This window comes from Oncorhynchus tshawytscha, linkage group LG25, assembly GCF_018296145.1.
Source record: "Oncorhynchus tshawytscha isolate Ot180627B linkage group LG25, Otsh_v2.0, whole genome shotgun sequence".
Lineage (NCBI taxonomy): Eukaryota > Metazoa > Chordata > Actinopteri > Salmoniformes > Salmonidae > Oncorhynchus > Oncorhynchus tshawytscha.
The window spans coordinates 24,816,089-24,836,079 of NC_056453.1; the positions used below are offsets into that span (position 1 = coordinate 24,816,089).

Consider the following 19,991-nt stretch of genomic DNA (forward strand, 5'->3'; position numbering starts at 1 on the left):
TGATCAGGTGATCAGGTAGGTGCTTAGGTAAGAGAGTGATCAAGTGATCAGGTAGGTGGTCAGGTAGGATGGTGATCAGGTAGGAAGGTGTTCAGGTGATCAGGTAGGAAGGTGATCAGGTAGGAAGGTGATCAGGTAGAACGGTGATCAGGTAGGAGGGTGATCAGGTGATCAGTTAGGTGATCAGGTATGAGGGTGATCAGGTAGGAAGGTGATCGGGTAAGAGGGTGATCAGGTAGGAGGGTGATCAGGTAGGAGGGTGATCAGGTAGGTGATCAGGTAGGAGTGTTATCAGGTGGGGAGGTATATTTTAGTTTTCTTATTTTTGTCAAGATGGCTTATCTTCAAAAGCAGACAAAAAATAAACTGTTACACATGCAGTTCAACCATCTTCTCACCTCCCCCATGCTGAAGCCTAACGTATTCCACGCCCTAATGCCACAGGAGCATGTCGGCGAGACAAACCATCCCTGAGCTGAGCACTGAAAGCTAAATCAAGACTTATAATTATGTTGTTGTCTCCAGTGGTAAAAATAAAATACATGTTTTTTTCAGACGACATGTAATCTCCTTTCCATTCTTGAACTTGAGTGCAGCTTCTGGAAATAGAAAGACAAGAAGGCAGTTGTTATGCAAACTCGTAGGCTGTGGTGGGTATGTGGCTATGAAGTATACCGGTTAGGTGTGTATATTCAGTGTCCACTTCCTGAAATTAGGTATGTAGCTTATCTGAGTGTGTGGCTGTGGCGTGAATAAGGGGAATGTGAAAGGGGAATGTTTGTGTGTGTGTGTGTGTGTGTGTGTGTGTGTGTGTGTGTGTGAGCGATGTGGGAAAAATGGATATTATATTGTATAATATCGTCTTGACAATATTGCAATATCGTTTTTGCGCTAGTTAGCTGTCTGTACCTGCACCAAAACTCAGATCATTTTCCTTCGTAGTTGTTCTCCGTCATATTTTTAAATAGGGAGACAATTTGTTTTCAGCACTTTTATTTCCATGACTGGTCAAAACTCGTCTTCTCGTGACTCTCTCTCGTCTCTCTGCAGCAGACATATGGTGAGCAATATGTTTGGAACACTAAAATCACATATAGAATCATAATGCATATAGAATCCTGAGAATCCTGAGAATCGTAACACATCGCGTATCGTGATAATATCGTGAGGTCCCTGGCAGTTCCCAGCCCAAGTGTGAGTGTGGAGCTGCCTGCCACTTGCCTGTAATATCATTGGAATGGCCTCTTCTATAGCGTCGTGTCAACACTCAGGGACGCGTACACAACAGACAGGGACAGGGTGGGAAGGCAAAACACACACATGACAAATCATTTCTTCCTCTCTAGCTCAGTCAGAGCTGTGTTTAAGAGAGCAGTGGTCCATGATTGGCCACGTGCTAAAAACATAATTAGAGTAGTCAGTGGGCAACAGGTTGGCATGTGGCTAAGCTCTCTTCTGCTCTCTCTCCTGCTTACAAATAGCATGACTGATCATCCCAGGGAGTGCGGGCATACTCCGACAGGAAACTGGCATTGGGCATAGCATGGGCACACATGAGGGGGCACACACACACACAGGTTTGAAGACACGCTTGCACGAGTACACACACACACACAGCCTGGGCATAGACCCTGCCCAGTTACTGCCAGCATAGCGTGCTCCAAATTCAACATCACAAAACACTAACCCAGTAAGGCGCTAGCAGCTTGCTGAGCAGTACAGAATACATCCCAATAAAAATGAATGGTTTAGCATTTGAGATTATTATTTTCTTCCTCTCTTTCTGTTCCCCCTTCTACTCCTGACAGCCTGGTTGTGCGAGCTTCTCCATACAGCGGTTATAAGAAATGGCAGCTGAAATCAGTGGAGGCTGCTGAGGGGAGGACGGCTCATAGTAATGTCTGGAACGGAGCAAATGGAATGGCATCAAAAACATGGAAACCATGTGTTGGATTTATTTGATACCATTCCACCAATTCCGCTCCATTTATTACCACGAGCCCGTCCTACCCAATTAAGGTGCCACCAACCTCCTGTCCCTGAAATAACACCTAATTAGCTAAATACAGATACAAAGGTCTTGTATGCACCTCCCTCTCTCTCACCCCTCCGCCTCCTCCCTCCCTTCCACCCCTCCACCCCCTCCTTCCACCCCTCCACCTCCGCCCTTCCTTACACCCCTCCACCTCCTCCCTCCTTTCCACCCCTCCTCCTCCTCCCTTCCACCCCTCCGCCTCCTCCCTCCCTTCCACCCCTCCGCCTCCTCCCTTCCACCCCTCCACATCCTCCCTCCCTTCCACCCCTCCGCCTCCTCCCTTCCACCCCTCCACATCCTCCCTCCCTTCCACCCCTCCGCCTCTTCCCTCCCTTACACCCCTCCACCTCCTCCCTCTCTCTCACCCCTCCGCCTCCTCCCTTCCACCCCTCCGCCTCTTCCCTCCCTTCCACCCCTCCGCCTCCTCCCTCCCTTCCACCCCTCCGCCTCCTTCCACCCTCTACCTCCTCCCTCTCTCTCACCCCTCCGCCTCCTCCCTTCCACCCCTCCGCCTCTTCCCTCCCTTCCACCCTCTACCTCCTCCCTCTCTCTCACCCCTCCGCCTCCTCCCTTCCACCCCTCCGCCTCTTCCCTCCCTTACACCATCCGCCTCCTCCCTCCCTCCCTTCCACCCCTCCACCTCCTCCCTCCCTCCCTTCCACCCTCCACCTCCCTCCTCTCTCTCACCCCTCCGCCTCCTCCCTCCCTCCCTTCCACCCCTCCACCTCCTCCCTCCCTCTCTCTCACCCCTCCACCTCCTCCCTCTCTCTCACCCTCCACCTCCTCCCTCTCTCTCACCCCTCCGCCTCCTCCCTCTCTCTCACCCCTCCACCTCCTCCCTCTCTCTCACCCCTCCACCTCCTCACTCTCTCTCACCCTCCACCTCCTCCCTCTCTCTCACCCCTCCACCCCCTCCCTCTCTCTCACCCCTCCACCTCCTCCCTCTCTCTCACCCTCCACCTCCTCCCTCTCTCACCCTCCACCTCCTCCCTCTCTCTCACCCTCCACCTCCTCCCTCTCTCTCACCCCTCCGCCTCCTCTCTTTTACCCACCAGGCCCCCTGCTGTTTCTAGCAGATCTGCTTAAACATCCGCTCAATTCAGCTTGACCTGAGCCATGCATATGAGACCCCTACTGTGGTACAGAGAAAAATATATAATTTCTTTGTATTTAGTTTATTTTTTTATGGAATAGGAATATGGAAGGCCACATAATCTAATGACTTGTTATACGCTGGGGGTGTGTTTGCATGTGTGTGTGTCCTTGTATGTGTTAGGGATGTGGGAAAAATGTCAAAAATGTTATTTTTGACAATATATTGTATAGTATCATCTTGACAATATTATTCTTGGTCTGTACCTGCACCAAAACTCCTATAATTTTCCTTCGTAATTGTTCTCCGTCATATTTTTAAATAGGGAGACAATTTGTTTTCAGCACTTTTATTTCCATGACTGGTCAAAACTCGTCTTCTCATGACTCTCTCTCATCTCTCTGCAGCAGACATATGGTGAGCAATATGTTTGGAACACTAAAATCACATATAGAATCATAATGCATATAGAATCCTGAGAATCCTGAGAATCGTAATACATCACGTTTCGTGATAATATCGTGAGGTCCCTGGCAGTTCCCAGCCCAAGTGTGAGTGTGGAGCTGCCTGCCACTTGCCTGTAATATCATTGGAATGGCCTCTTCTATAGCGTCGTGTCAACACTCAGGGACGAGTACACAACAGACAGGGACAGGGTAGGAAGGCAAAACACACACATGACAAATCATACAGACGGACGTTTGCATGTGCTGTAGATTGATGTTCTCAGGTCTATGGGCTACACATCTTCTCTTTCTTTTCTCTTTCTCTCTCCCCCCTTTTCTTTCCCTCTGTCTTTCTCCTGTTCCCTCACTCCCTCACTACCTCCTCCCCTTACTCCATAGAACACACACACACACACACACAGCCAGGCTGACGCCACAGGACCACAGGACTGGCAGGTGACAGTGAGGAGACAGACACTCCACCGTGAGCTGGCTGCACTACCATCACTCAATAAGGGCATCAATACATACTGGCAACAACACTACAAGGCATAGAGAGAGAGAGAGAGAGACAGAGCGAGAGAAAAAGACACGCAATGATATGTTAAAGAAGAAATAGGCTTCACACTTTATCTGGATCGTCCAGATTGTCCATTTGTAGATGCTCTGGAGATGGTCATACTACCACCTAACTATCTGTTGATAAGCAACTGCTTACTAAGGTTATGCTTAGGGTTAAAGTTTAGAATAAGGGTTAGTAGATAGTTAGTTGAAATGTTACTGATAGTCTGTAGATAGTCTCTAGAGCATCTAAAGTGTTAGGGAAATAGGTTCAGAAATGAAACTTTATTGGGTGATCCTTTTAATTGACATCAAGGCTTCACAAAGTGTAAAGCAGTAGATAAAACAGATACATTGTGTAGTAAGCCTATGGGGGCTAACTGTCCTCACCTACTCCAGAGTTCATGAAAATGTAACCAGACAGACAGACAAAGAGATGGAGAGCCTTCGGATAATGGGCCTCTCATCCAAACCTCCTCAACAGCATAATGATCCCTCCATGTCTCTTTCCTTCCGCGCCATATCGCTCCATCCGCCAACCCATGCTCGCTCCCCGCTAAGTGGCAATTAAGATTATCATACTTGAGTAAAAGTAAACATACCTTAATAGAAAATGACTCAAATAAAAGTCAAATTTGGTTTAAAATATACTTAAGGATCAAACATAAATGGAATTGCTAAAATGTACTTATGTGTAACGCTGGTATGACGAGATTTGGGAGACAGGCGCAGGAATGCGTAATATGGATTTGTATTAAGCCCACGGCGTGCCGTGTAAAGGCACGGGGACGAAGACCAAACAAACACTATACAAAACACAGGGTAGAAACCCAAAACAAAAGAGCGAGGAGTACCTCGAATAAATAACACAGGCGCACAATGATTAACATACGGAACGAGACCCGTAATCATCTGCGCAATCCACAATGGCACGAAAGCCCAAAACACACAGCACAGGTACTCACACGCACCAACGGACATAGTAACAATAATCGACAGCACCATGGTGAACAAAGGGCACATATTATACAACTACAATCAGTGGGAATAGGGGCCAGGTGTGCGCAATCAAAAGGTCCAGAGGGATCCGTGACAGTACCGCCCCGACGTGCTGCACTAGCAACGCAACGACACCGGTCTCGAGGATGATCACAGGAACACAGTGCGGGCGATCAGGACCCGATGCAGCTGCCGAAGTTGTGTCGTCGTCGGACGGACCAGTAGTAGTGGTGTTGGACGGACCCATTGTGACGATGTCGAAAGACCCAGTTGCAGCTGCCTGAAGTTGCAGCGGCACCGGACGGACAAGTCGCAGCATCGTCTGATGGACCATTCCCGCTGTCTCCCTCAAATGGTCGATTATTCTGTCACATTGGTATGAAGAGATTCAGGAGACAGGTGCAGGAATGCGTAATATGGATTTTTATTAAGCCCACGACCGTGTAAAGGCATGGGGGCGAAGACCAAACAAACACCATACAAAACACAGGGTAGAATCCCAAAACAAAAGAGTGAGGAGTACCTCGAATAAATAAGACAAGCGCACAATGATTAACACACGGGACATATATACAAATAGAATCAGTGGGAATAGGGGTCAGGTGTGCGCAATCAAAAGCTCCAGAGGAATCCGTGACAGGTATCAAAGTCAGAGTATAAATAATTTCAACTTCCTTATATTAAGCAAACCAGACGGCACCATTTTCTCTCTAATTTAAAAAAAAGAATGTGGTGAAATAAAAGCAAAAGTTGGCAAAGATACAGTGCCTTGCGAAAGTATTCGGCCCCCTTGAACTTTGCGACCTTTTGCCACATTTCAGGCTTCAAACATAAAGATATAAAACTGTATTTTTTGTGAAGAATCAACAACAAGTGGGGCACAATCATGAAGTGGAACGACATTTATTGGATATTTCAAACTTTTTTAACAAATCAAAAACTGAAAAATTGGGCGTGCAAAATTATTCAGCCCCTTTACTTTCAGTGCAGCAAACTTTCTCCAGAAGTTCAGTGAGGATCTCTGAATGATCCAATGTTGACCTAAATGACTAATGATGATAAATACAATCCACCTGTGTGTAATCAAGTCTCCGTATAAATGCACCTGCACTGTGATAGTCTCAGAGGTCCGTTAAAAGCGCAGAGAGCATCATGAAGAACAAGGAACACACCAGGCAGGTCCGAGATACTGTTGTGAAGAAGATTAAAGCCGGATTTGGATACAAAAAGATTTCCCAAGCTTTAAACATCCCAAGGAGCACTGTGCAAGCGATAATATTGAAATGGAAGGAGTATCAGACCACTGCAAATCTACCAAGACCTGGCCGTCCCTCTAAACTTTCAGCTCATACAAGGAGAAGACTGATCAGAGATGCAGCCAAGAGGCCCATGATCACTCTGGATGAACTGCAGAGATCTACAGCTGAGGTGGGAGACTCTGTCCATAGGACAACAATCAGTCGTATATTGCACAAATCTGGCCTTTATGGAAGAGTGGCAAGAAGAAAGCCATTTCTTAAAGATATCCATAAAAAGTGTAGTTTAAAGTTTGCCACAAGCCACCTGTGAGACACACCAAACATGTGGAAGAAGGTGCTCTGGTCAGATGAAACCAAAATTGAACTTTTTGGCAACAATGCAAAACGTTATGTTTGGCGTAAAAGCAACACAGCTCATCAACTTGAACACACCACCCCCACTGTCAAACATGGTGGTGGCAGCATCATGGTTTGGGCCTGCTTTTCTTCAGCAGGGACAGGGAAGATGGTTAAAATTGATGGGAAGATGGATGGAGCCAAATACAGGACCATTCTGGAAGAAAACCTGATGGAGTCTGCAAAAGACCAGACTGGGACGGAGATTTGTCTTCCAACAAGACAATGATCCAAAACATAAAGCAAAATCTACAATGGAATGGTTCAAAAATAAACATATCCAGGTGTTAGAATGGCCAAGTCAAAGTCCAGACCTGAATCCAATCGAGAATCTGTGGAAAGAACTGAAAACTGCTGTTCACAAATGCTCTCCATCCAACCTCACTGAGCTCGAGCTGTTTTGCAAGGAGGAATGGGAAAAAATTTCAGTCTCTCGATGTGCAAAACTGATAGAGACATACCCCAAGCGACTTACAGCTGTAATCGCAGCAAAAGGTGGCGCTACAAAGTATTAATTTAAGGGGGCTGAATAATTTTGCACGCCCAATTTTTCCGTTTTTGATTTGTTAAAAAAGTTTGAAATATCCAATAAATGTCGTTCCACTTCATGATTGTGTCCCACTTGTTGTTGATTCTTCACAAAAAAATACAGTTTTATATCTTTATGTTTGAAGCCTGAAATGTGGCAAAAGGTCACAAAGTTCAAGGGGGCCGAATACTTTCGCAAGGCACTGTATATAGTTGAAGTTGGAAGTTTACATACACTTAGGTTGGAGTCATCAACACTTGTTTTTCAACCACTCCACAAATTTCTTGTTAACAAACTATAATTTTGGCAAATCAGTTAGGACATCTACTTTGTGCAAGACACAAGTAATTTTTCCAACAATTGTTTACAGACAGATTATTTCACTTATAATTCACTGTATCACAATTCCAGTGGGTCAGACATTTACATACACTAAGTTGACTGTGCTTTAAACAACTTGGAAAATTCCAGAAATTATGTCATGACTTTAGAAGCTTCTTATTGGCTAAGTGACACAATTTGAGTCAATTGGAGGTGTACCTGTGGAGGTATTTCAAGGCCTACCTTCAAACTCAGTGCCTCTTTGCTTGACATCATGGGAAAATCAAAAGAAATCAGCCAAGACCTCAGAAAAAAATGTGTAGACCTCCACAGGTCTGGTTCATCCTTGGGAGCAATTTCCAAATGCCTGAAGATACCATGTTCATCTGTACAAACAATAGTACGCAAGTATAAACACCATGGGACCACGCAGCCGTCATACCGCTCAGGAAGGAGACGCGCTCTGTCTCCTAGAGATGAACGTACTTTGGTGCGAAAAGTGTGAATCAATCCCAGAAGAAGGGCAAACAACCTTGTGAAGATGCTGGAGGAAACAGGTACAAAATGATCTGTATCCACAGTAAAAACGAGTCCTATATCGACATGACCTGAACGACCATTCTGCAAGGAAGAACCCACTGCTCCAAAACCTCCATAAAAATCCAGACGACAGTTTGCAACTGCACATGGGGACAAAGATCATACTTTTTGGAGAAATGTCCTCTGGTCTGATGAAACAAAAATAAAAATAATGACCATCGTTATGTTTGGAGGAAAAAGGGGGAGAGAACACCATCCCAACCATGAAGCACGGGGTGGCAGCATCAGTCAGGAAGACATCAGTCAGGATGTTAAAGCTTGGTCGCAAATGGGTCTTAATAAATGGACAATGACCCCAAGCATACCTCCAAAGTTACGGCAAAATGGCTTCAGGACAACAAAGTCAAGGTATTGGAGTGGCCATCACAAAGCCCTGACCTCAACCCTATAGAACATTTGTGGGCAGATCTGAAAAAGCGTGTGCGAGCAAGGAGGCCGACAAACCTGACCCAGTTACACCAGCTCTGTCAGGAGGAATGGGCCAAAATCCACCCAACTTATTGGGGAAGCTTGTGGAAGGCTACCCAAAACGTTTGACCCACGTTAAACAATTAAAAGGCAATGCTACCAAATACTAATTGAGTGTATGTAAACTTCGGACCCACTGGGAATGTGATGAAAGAAATAAAAGCTGAAATAAATCACTCTCTACTATTATTCTGACATTTCACATTGTTAAAATAAAGTGGTGATCCTAACTGACCTAAAACAGGGAATTTTTACTGGGAATAAATGTCAGGAATTGTGAAAAACTGAGTTTAAATGTAGTTGGCTAAGGTGTATGTAAACTTCCAACTTCAAATGTAACTAGTCAAGTAAAGTACAGATTCCCCAAAAAACTACTTAAGTAGTACTTTAAAGTATTTTTACTTCAGTACTTTACCACACTGCAAGGCTGTAGTAGTAGCTGGCCTTAGAACAGCCAATAAGTCAACAAGAGTGGGTGTAGGGGAGGTTAAAATCTCTTGAGGATCGGAACCTCCATCTCAATTTCCACCTAAAATGACATACCCAAATCTAACTGCCTGTAGCTCAGGACTTGAAGCAAGGATATGCATATTCTTGATACTATTTAAAAGGAATACGAACTTCGAAGTCTGTAGAAATGTGAAATGAATGTATGAGAATATTACACATTAGATTTAGTAAACCTTTATTTTACCAGGTAGCCAGTTGTGAAAAAAAATACTCATTTACAACTGCGACCTGGCCAAGATAGAGCAAAGCAGTGCGACACAAATTTTCAATACCGTTCCTGCTGTCTCTAGAGAGTTGAAAACAGCAGGTCTGGGACAGGTAGCATGTCCGGTGAACTGGTCAGGGTTCCATAGCCGCAGGCAGAACAGTTGAAACTAGAGCAGCAGCATGGCCAGTTAAACTGGGGAGAGCAAAGAGTCATCAGTCCTGAGGCATGGTCCTAGGGCTCAGGTCCTCCGAGAGAGAGAAAGAAAGAGAAGAGAGAGAGAATTAGAGAGAGCATAGTTAAATTCACACAGGACACCGGATTGACATGAGAAATACTCCAGATATAACAGACTGACCCTAGCCCCCCGACACAAACTGTTGCAGCATAAATACTGGAGGCTGAGACAGGAGGGGAGACACTGTGGCACCGTCCGACGATACCCCCGGACAGGGCAAAACAGGCAGGATATAACCCCACCCACTTTGCCAATGCACAGCCCCCACACCACTAGAGGGATATCTTCAACCACCAAAGTACCATCCTGAGACAAGACGAGTATAGCCCACAAAGATCTCCCCCACGGCACAACCCAAGGGGGGGCAACCCAGACAGGAAGACCACGTCAGTGACTCAAACCACTCAAGTGATGCACCCCTCCTAGGGATGGCATGGAAGAGCACCAGTAAGCCAGTGACTCAGCCCCTGTAATAGGGTTAGAGGCAGAGAATCCCAGTGGAGAGAGGGGAACCGTCCAGGCAGAGACAGCAAGGGCAGTTCGTTGCTCCAGTGCCTTTCCGTTCAACTTCACACTCCTGGGCCAGACAACACTCAATCATTGGACCTACAGAAGAGATGAGTCTTCAATAAAGGTTGAGACCGAGTTTGCGAGACCGAGTATGCGTCTCTCACATGGATAGACAGACCATTCCATAAAAATTGAGCTCTATTGAAGAAAGCCCTGCCTCCAGCTGTTTGCTTAGAAATTCTAGGGACAGTAAGGAGGCCTGCGTCTTGTGACCGTAGTGTATGTGTGTACGGCAGGACCAAATTGGAAAGATGGGTAGGAGCAAGCCCATGTAATGCTTTGTAGGTTATCAGTTTTTCTTAGCCACCGTGCTTCTACACCTGCATTGCTTGCTGTTTGGGGTTTTGGGCTGGTTTTCTGTACAGCACTTTGAGATGTCAGCTGATGTAAGAAGGTCTATATAAATACATTTGATTTGATTTGATCAGTAAAACCTTGAAATCTGCCTTTTCCTTCACAGAACGTCAGTGTAGAGAGGCTAGCACTGGAGTAAAATGATCAAATTTTTGGTTCTAGTCAAGATTCTAGCAGCCGTGTTAAGCACTAACTGAAGTTTATTTAGTGCTTTATCCAAGTAGTCGGAAAGTAGAGCATTGCAGTAGTCTAACCTAGAAGTGACAAAAGCATGGATACATATTTGTGCATCATTTTTGGACAGAAAGTTTCTGATTTTTGCAATGTTACGTAGATGGAAAAAAGCTGTCCTTAAAACAGCCTTGATATGTTCGTCAAAAGAGACATCAGGGTCCAGAATAACGCCGAGGTCCTTCACAGTTTTATTTGAGACGACTGTACAACCATCAACATTAATTGTCAGATTCAACAGAAGGTCTCTTTGTTTCTTGGGACCTAGAACAAGCATCTCTGTTTTGTCCGAGTTTAAAAGTAGAACATTTGCTGCCATCCACTTCCTTTTGTCTGAAACACAGGCTTCCAGGGAGGGCAATTTTGGGGCTTCACCATGTTTCATCGAAATGTACAGTTGTCCACAGTTGTCCACATAGCAGTGAAAGTTAACATTATGTTTTCGAATGACATCACCAAGAGGTAAATACACTGCTCAAAAAAATGAAGGGAACACTAAAATAACACATCCTAGATCTGAATGAATGAAATATTCGTATTAAATACTTTTTTCTTTACATAGTTGAATGTGCTGACAACAAAATCACACAAAAATGATCAACCCATGGAGGTCTGGATTTGGAGTAACACTCAAACTTAAAGTGGAAAACCACACTACAGGCTGAGCCAACTTTGATGTTATGTCCTTAAAACAAGTCCAAATGAGGCTCAGTAGTGTGTGTGGCCTCTACGTGCCTGTATGACCTCCCTACACCGCCTGGGCATGCTCCTGATGAGGTGGCGGATGGTCTCCTGAGGGATCTCCTCCCAGACCTGGACTTAAGCATCCAACAACTACTGAACAGTCTGTGGTGTAACGTGGCATTGGTGGATGGAGTGAGACATGATGTCCTAGATGTGCCCAATTGGATTCAGGTCTGGGGAACGGGCAGGCCAGTCCATAGCATCAATGCAGGAACTCTTGCAGGAACTGCTGACACACTCCAGTCACATGAGGTCTAGCATTGTATTGCATTAGGAGGAACCCAGGGCCAACCGCACCAGCATATGGTCTCACAAGGGGTCTGAGGATCTCATCTCGGTACCTAATGGCAGTCAGGCTACCTCTGCCTCTGGCTACCTCCACTGTGCTGCCCCCAAAGAAATGCCACCCCACACCATGACTGACCCACCTCCAAACTGGTCATGCTGGAGGATGTTGCAGGCAGCAGAACGTTCTCCACGGCGTCTCCAGACTCTGTCATGTCTGTCACATGTGCTCAGTGTGAACCTGCTTTCATCTGTGAAGAGCACAGGGCGCCAGTGGCGAATTTTCCAATCTTGGTGTTCTCTGGCAAATGCCAAACGTCCTGCACGGTGTTGGGCTGTAAGAACAACCCCCACCTGTGGACGTCGGGACCTCATACCACCCTCATGGAGTCTGTTTCTGACCGGTTGAGCAGACACATGCACAATTGTGGCCTGCTGGAGGTCATTTTGCAGGGCTCTGGCAGTGCTCCTCCTGCTCCTCCTTGCACAAAGGCGGAGGTAGCGGTCCTGCTGCTGGGTTGTTGCCATCCTACGGCCTCCTCCACATCTCCTGATGTACTGGCCTGTCTCCTGGTAGCGCCTCCATGCTCTGGACACTACGCTGACAGACACAGCAACCCTCGCATTGATGTGCCATCCTGGATGAGCTGCACTACCTGAGCCACTTGTGTGGGTGGTAGACTCCGTCTCATGCTACCACTAGAGTGAAAGCACCGCCAGCATTCAAAAGTGACCAAAACATCAGCCAGCATAGGAACTGAGAAGTGGTCTGTGGTCACCACCTGCAGAACCACTCCTTTATTGTGGGTGTCTTGCTAATTGCCTATAATTTCCACCTGTTGTCTATTCCATTTGCACAACAGCATGTGAAATGTATTGTCAATCAGTGTTGCTTCCTAAGTGGACAGTTTGATTTCACAGAAGTATGATTGACTTGGAGTTACATTGTGTTGTTTAAGTGTTCCCTTTATTTTTTTGAGCAGTGTATATAGGAAAACAATATTGGTCCTAAAACAGAGCCTTGAGGAACACCAAATTTTACAGTTGATTTGTCAGAGGACAAACCATCCACAGAGACAAACTGATATCTTTCCGACAGATAAGATCTAAACCAGGCCAGAACTTGTCCAGGTAGACCAATTTGGGTTTCCAATCTCTCCAAAATAATGTGGTGATCGATGGTATCAAAAGCAGCACTAAAGTCTAGGAGCACGAGGACAGATGCAGAGCCTCGGTCTGACGACATTAAAAGGTCACAAGTGCAGTCTCAGTGCTATGATGGGGTCTAAAACCAGACTGAAGCGTTTCGTATACATTGTTTGTCTTCAGGAAGGCAGTGAGTTGCTGCGCCACAGCTTTTCATTTTTTTTGGGAGAGAATTGGGATATTCGATATAGGCCGATAGTTTTTAAAATATTTTCTGGGTCAAGTTTTGGCTTTTTCAAGAGAGGCTTTATTACTGCCACTTTTAGTGAGTTTGGTACAGATTCGGTGGATAGAGAGCCGCTTATTATGTTCAAAATAGGAGGGGCAAGCACAGGAAGAAGCTCTTTCAGTTGGTTATTTGGAATAGGGTCCAATATGCAGCTTGAAGGTTTAGAGGCCATGATTATTTTCATCAATGTGCCAAGAGATATAGTACTAAAAAACTTGAGTCTCTCCCTTGATCCTAGGTCATGGCAGAGTTGTTGCAGAATCAGAACAACTGAGCTTTGGAGGAATATGCAGATTTAAAGAGGAGTCCGTAATTTGCTTTCTAATGATCATGATCTTTTCCTCAAAGAAGTTCATGAATTTATCACTGCTGAAGTGAAAGCCATCCTCTCTTGGGGATTGCTGCTTTTTAGTTAGCTTTTCGACAGTATCAAAAATACATTTTGGATTGTTCTTATTTTCCTTAGTTAAGTTGGAAAAATAGGATGATCGAGCAGCAGTGAGGTCTCTTCGATACTGCACGGCACTGTCTTAGTCGGAAGACAATTTTCTGGAAGCTTGCTTCAAAGCTTGAGTATTTTCTTTATACCAGGGAGCTAGTTTCTTATGTCAAATGTTTTTTGTTTTTAAGGGTGCAACTGCATCTAGGGTATTGCACAAGGTTAAATTGAGTTCCTCAGTTAGGTGGTTAACTGATTTTTGTACTCTGATGTCCTTGGGTAGGTGGAGGGAGTTAAACAGTGGAGTGATAGATGTGCAGAAGATGAATGTGCAAGTAGAGATACTTGGGTGCAAAGGAGAAAAAAAACAATATGGGGATGAGGTAGTGCTATTTACAGATGTACAGGTGCAATGATTGGTAAGCTGCTCTGACAGCTGATGCTTAAAGTTAGCGAGGGAGATATAAGTCTCCAGCTTCAGTGATTTTTGCAGTGCGTTCCAGTCATTGGCAGCAGAGAACTGGAAGGAAAGGCGGCCAAAGTAGGAGTTGGCTTTGGGGGTGACCGGTGAAATATACCTGCTGGAGCGCATGCTACGTGTGGGTGCTGCTATGGTGACCAGTGAGCTGAGATAAGGCGGGGCTTTACCTAGCAAAGACTTATAGATGACCTGGAGCCAGTGGGTTTGGGGACGAGTATGAAGCAAGGGCCAGCCAATGAGAGGAACCATGTCGCAGTGGTGGGTAGTATATGGGGCTTGGTGACAAAATGGATGGCACTGTGATAGACTGCATCCAATTTGCTGAGTAGAGAGTTGGAGGCTATTTTGCAAATTACATCACCGAAGTCAAGGATTGGTAGGATAGTCCGTTTTACAAGGGTATGTTCGGCAGCATGAGTGAAGGATGCTTTGTTGCGAAATAGGAAGCCGATTCTAAATGTAATTTTGGATTGGAGATAACCAGACAACAAGATATTTGTAGTTGTCCACATATTCTAAGTCAGAACCGTCCAGAGTAGTGATGCTAGATGGGCGGGCGGGTTCACCTTGGCCAGGTCGATAAATACAGCTATACGGTACTGTCTTTTATCGATGGCGGCTATGATATCGTTTAGGACCTTGAGCGTGCCTGAGGTGCACCCATGACCAGCTCAGAAACCAGATTGCATAGTGGAGAAGGTACGGTGGGATTTGAAATGGTCGGTGATCTGTTTGTTAACTTTGCTTTCGAAGACTTTAGAAAGGTAGGAACCCTCGCAGGAGGCTCCGGACCATGGATCATCACTGGAGGCTCCGGGCCATGGATCATCGCTGGAGTCTCCGTGCCATGGATCATCGCTGGAGGCTCCGGGCTGCAGACCATCGCTGGAGGCCTGGTGCGTGGAGCTGGCACAGGGCATACCAGTCTGGGGAGACGCACTGGAGGCCGGGTGCGTGGAGCCGGCACAGGACGTACCGGGCTAGGGAGATGCACAGGAGGCCTGGAGCGTGGAGCCGGCAGAGGACGTACCGGGCTGGGGAGACGCACAGGAGGCCTGGTGCGTGGAGCTGGCACAGGACGTACCGGGCTGGGGAGACGCACAGGAGGCCTGGTGCGTGGAGCCGGCACAGGACGTACCGGGCTGGGGAGACGCACAGGAGGCCTGGAGCGTGGAGCCGGCACAGGACGTACCGGGCTGGGGAGACGCACAGGAGGCCTGGTGCGTGGAGCCGGCACAGGACGTACCGGGCTGTGGAGGCGCACTGGAGGTCTGGAATGTAGAGCTGGCACAACGTGTCCTGGACAGATGACAACCTTAACACGGCAAGTGTGGGGAGCTGGCACAGAACGTACCGGGCACACTGGAGACACGGTGCGTAGAACCGGCACACATTGTACCGGAACAATAACACGCTCCTCAAAGCGAGTGCGGAGAGCTGGCACAGGACGTACTGGGTTGTGGAGGCGCATTGGAGACCTGGTGCGTGGAGACGGCACAGATGGTTCCAGACAGATGACACGCTCCTCAGGACGAATACGGAGAGCTGACACAGGTGGCATCGGACGGCTAACACGTTCCTCAGGGCGACTGTCTTGCCACTCCAGCCAGACCAACAGCTCTTCCACTTCACTCTCTTCACATTTCGCCAACCACTCCTCGAAGGTCTCTATCTCACCCCTCCATTCACTCTCTCTCAATCTCTCCATCACTTCCTCCATGGTCTCTGACTCACCCCTCAGCGTCGCCGACCACCCCTGTGTGCCTCCCCCCCGAAAAACATTGTTTGAGACTGCTTCTCGTGGCCGCCAACCCCGGTTTCATCACTGTCCCTCCTTCGCTGCTTCCGCCTGCTTCCATGGCAGGCTTTTGTCTCCTGCCATTATTTTGTCCCAAGTCTAGGATGCCCTCCACTCCTGACTTTCCTCCCAGGCCCAGGATCCCTGCTCCTCCTGGGCACCATGCTTGGTCCGTGGGTGGTGGGATCTTCTTTCAAGATCGTTGAAATAAATGGACCAAGGCGCAGCGTGTGTACAGTTCCACATGTTTAATAAATTAAACTCACCAAAACAATACAGAACAACTGAAAAGTGAAGTTAACACAAAAACAAGATCCCACAAAAAAACAGCGGGGAAATGGCTGCATATAGGCGATATTACATGGATTTATTGTGAAGGTGTAGGCGATATTACATGGATTTATTAGACTTTTAAAAATGTAGATGTTCCAAAGCTCAACTCTTTCCTGTGTGTATCAATAATGGTCCACCACCCTAAGGATATCCAGCCAACTTGACACAACTGAGGGAAGCGTTGGAGTCAACATGGGCCAGCATCCCTGTGGAAAGCTGTTGACACCTTATAGAGTCCATGCCCCAACAAATTCAGCTTGTTCTGAGGGCAAAAGGGGGTGCAACTCAATATTAGCAAGGTGTTCCTAATGTTTGGTACATTCAGTGCACATGTCAACACATAATGTGATGTGACATCACCATTACAGAGAAATGTCATCATGCTTATGCTAATGTCTCCAGTCAGAGTACAACACCACATGCAATGGAAATATCCTCAACCGTGGAAGAAGTTTACGTCGGTACCCAAACAACTACCATTGCCCTTGGTGTGCGCGTGTGTGTACTGTATGTGTGCCTGCGTTCAAATGTGTGTGTGTGTGTGTGTGTGTGTGTGTGTGTGTGTGTGTGTGTGTGTGTGTGTGTGTGTGTGTGTGTATGTGTGTGTGTGTGTGTGTGTTTCTGTGTGCTATGGGGCCTATATTCACCTCTATATTCTCTCCGTGAGATTCCCCAGTAACCTAACCATACATTATTGACCGATAAAGAACATTGCTTTACTGCTTTAATATTTCAACAGTCCAGAGGCGACTAGTGGACACACCCCCATCCCTGTGGTTTGGTTTAGTCAGGTTGCTTGTGTATGTACTGTGTGTGTGTGTCCTCGTACTTCTCTCTCCTTCCTCCCTCCCTCCTTCTGTCTGTTACAGTAGCTTTTCCAGTTTGTGCGTACAAGACCCCACTCCTCATATCAGCTGTGACCAGAGTGTTTCTGAGTAGTTGGTTGATGTGCAGGTTGTTTGTGGGGATGTTCCAGGGCTTTAGTCATGTGATCCTGACACGCGGGACCCATCTTAGCCTTTATTGTCTCAGTAATGCAGGATTTGATTTGCTCTCATGAACATAATGGCATAATTTGCTCAGAGCATGCAGCGACGCACGAAGCCCGCCTCGTCCACAAGAGAGGCTTTTATTTCTGGCTCTTCAGAGAAATTAAACCTGCTTGCTCACAGACATGTCTGAGGGAGATACACATTCACAGACACACACGTTCCTCGCTCTCTGACACAAAGAGTTACACACAGTGTCTTTCTTTCACTTCCATAACACAAACACACTTAAGTACACACACACCACACGCCACAAACACACACACGTCCATATTAAAAGCTCTTCTCTGCGTGGGAGGCAGTGTTTCATCTCATTCCTTGCACCGTGTCATTCTGTTTTGATGTTATTAGGGAGAGGAGCGATGGCTCTGGGGTGAGTGATAAAGGTGGGAGCGTGCGCTGAGAGCTTACCCTGTCACGCCGAAAGGTTAGCCAGCAGATTTACGAGCCTGCGTCCTTCTCCAGCGAGGCCGTTAAAGAAGGGAGATGACTTTTAATGTTTTACCTCTCTGATTTATGGTGTCAAGGCCTTCCTATCTTATCCCCACAGTGAGAGGCGGGAGGGTGGAGGGTCGGTGGCGCCTGGTCACAACAACGGACTGGGCATCTTAGCATCAGAGATGGTGAAGGTTGCAAGGGGGAAAAAAACATTTGAGGCATTGGGCTCTTTCTCACTTCCTTATGTCCTTTCTCATGGCCTCCCTCTCAAAATGAATCAAATGAGAAGGTCTGAGGGGAGGGACCTTGGATCTCATACTCTGTTTGAGAAGGAGGCGAGGAGAGAGGAAGCAAGGAATAGAGTAAAGGCACATCGAGAAATAGCCTTGGTGTGTTGGTTGTGTGCTGTTGGTTTGGCTGGCCACTAGGGAGCCTTGGTGTCTCCCAAACCCCACACCCCCACTCTGACCCAGTATCCTGCCCACTCCTGGGATTTGGGGGCTCTGGGACTGGCCAGCTGTAGTGAATGGACATCTGAACTGATGTGTACCAGGGGGCTTTGTAGGACCAACAGAAGGGAGGAGGGATTATTGGCCAGCTCCACTGCCTCATGGGAACTGTAGTTCTATAAAGAGCTATGGAGAGCTGATCTGACCATGCCACAGAACAAATAGGCCTGTAAGCTGGAGCCAGGCCAAAGTGGATCTGAATGTACACTGTGGGGTGTGTGTGGTTCTTTGTTTCTGTGTGTCTTTGCGTGTGTCTGGGCAGTGGATGATCACCGTGTGTTAGTGTGTGAATGTGTGTGTTTGTGTGTTTGCAGTGTTTAGGAAGAAGGAGGGCCTGCTTGGCTGTGGCCTGGCTATGATTGTCTCAGTGGGACAGATAGTGGCGGTCACCAGCACGCACTCAGACAGGGCCAGGCCACTGGGCTAAATAATGACAGGCCCTGGAACAGATTGGCACACCCCGCACACAGACAGGGCCAGGCCACTGGGCTAAATAATGACAGGCCCTGGAACAGATTGGCACTCCCCACACACAGACCGGGCCAGGCCATTGTGCTAAATAACCACATGCTCCAGAACAGATCTCACACCCAGTGGGAGTGCTTAACAGCCCAGCCAGACCACCAGCAGAGCAGAACTTCCACTGACGGACATCTTCACCACACACCCACACCCACACACATCCATACACACACGCTCTGTGTGCTCTGCCCACTGTGTGTGTGTTTAGTACCCAGGGGCTAGATGAAATATGTATGTAGCCTAGCTAACTGGGAGCTGGGACCTGGGACCTGGGAGCTGTGCTGTTCTCTTGGGAATGAGCTGAGACAGAGAGAAGCTGTCTGTTACTGGCAGCCACTGGAGACCTGTTGGGAACCGGACTGGGAGTAAGGAGGCCCAGGTGGATGGATGAGTGTTACTGTAGACTAACTACTCACTGGTGTGACTCTCCTCCCATTATACTTTGCGTTAGAATATGCCCAATATAATCTCATAGAATGGAACCTACATTGCGATGCAATGTGTGTGTGTGTACTATTACTTTCCAACTTCAGACAGTTTAATTAGCACTCCAACACTTGTGAAAAGGCACATATTAAGGAGAGAGAAAGGTGAGAGGAATGAAAACTTACTAGGTCTTATTTTGGAAATGAGAGAATCTATTCTATTATGGATGTTAACCCTAGGGCAACAATTTACACCTGGCAGTGTTCTCATTAATGAAAGAGTAGCTTTAATTGACTGCTCAGTAAATTAAACACACACCACACACACACACACACACAGCGAGGAATACACATGCACCAACAGGATTTGAGACGACCTCTCTTTGTAAATGTAGGGTCAAAATTCCTTGGAACTTTCAATAAATTCTCTCGTTTTCCCGAAATCACTGTTGGAAGATTCCCGGAGTCAGGAGGGAATAAGCAGGAAATCCAGAATCCTCCAACCAGGATTTCTGGAAAACCAGGGATTTTATTAAAAGATCCAGGAATTTTGCAAACCTACTAGGGACCCATTAGATCTAGTGTATGCAGATGAGCTACAATACAGCCACCCTCATCAAACATGAATTGCTTTGTACTGTGTGCAGACGCGAAACCTTGACTGGGGGGGGTTGGCTTGCACATGTCTGTGTGTGTGTGTTTGTATTCATGGGAACTG

At 46.9% G+C, this 19,991-nt stretch overlaps 1 protein-coding gene across 8 annotated transcripts in view; it reads left to right on the top strand.

Annotated features, from left to right (window-relative positions):
• sdk2b (sidekick cell adhesion molecule 2b) overlaps positions 1-19,991 on the top strand; it is a 474,295-nt gene that overhangs the window by 316,119 nt on the left and 138,185 nt on the right. The gene's annotated exons all lie outside the window — the stretch shown is intronic.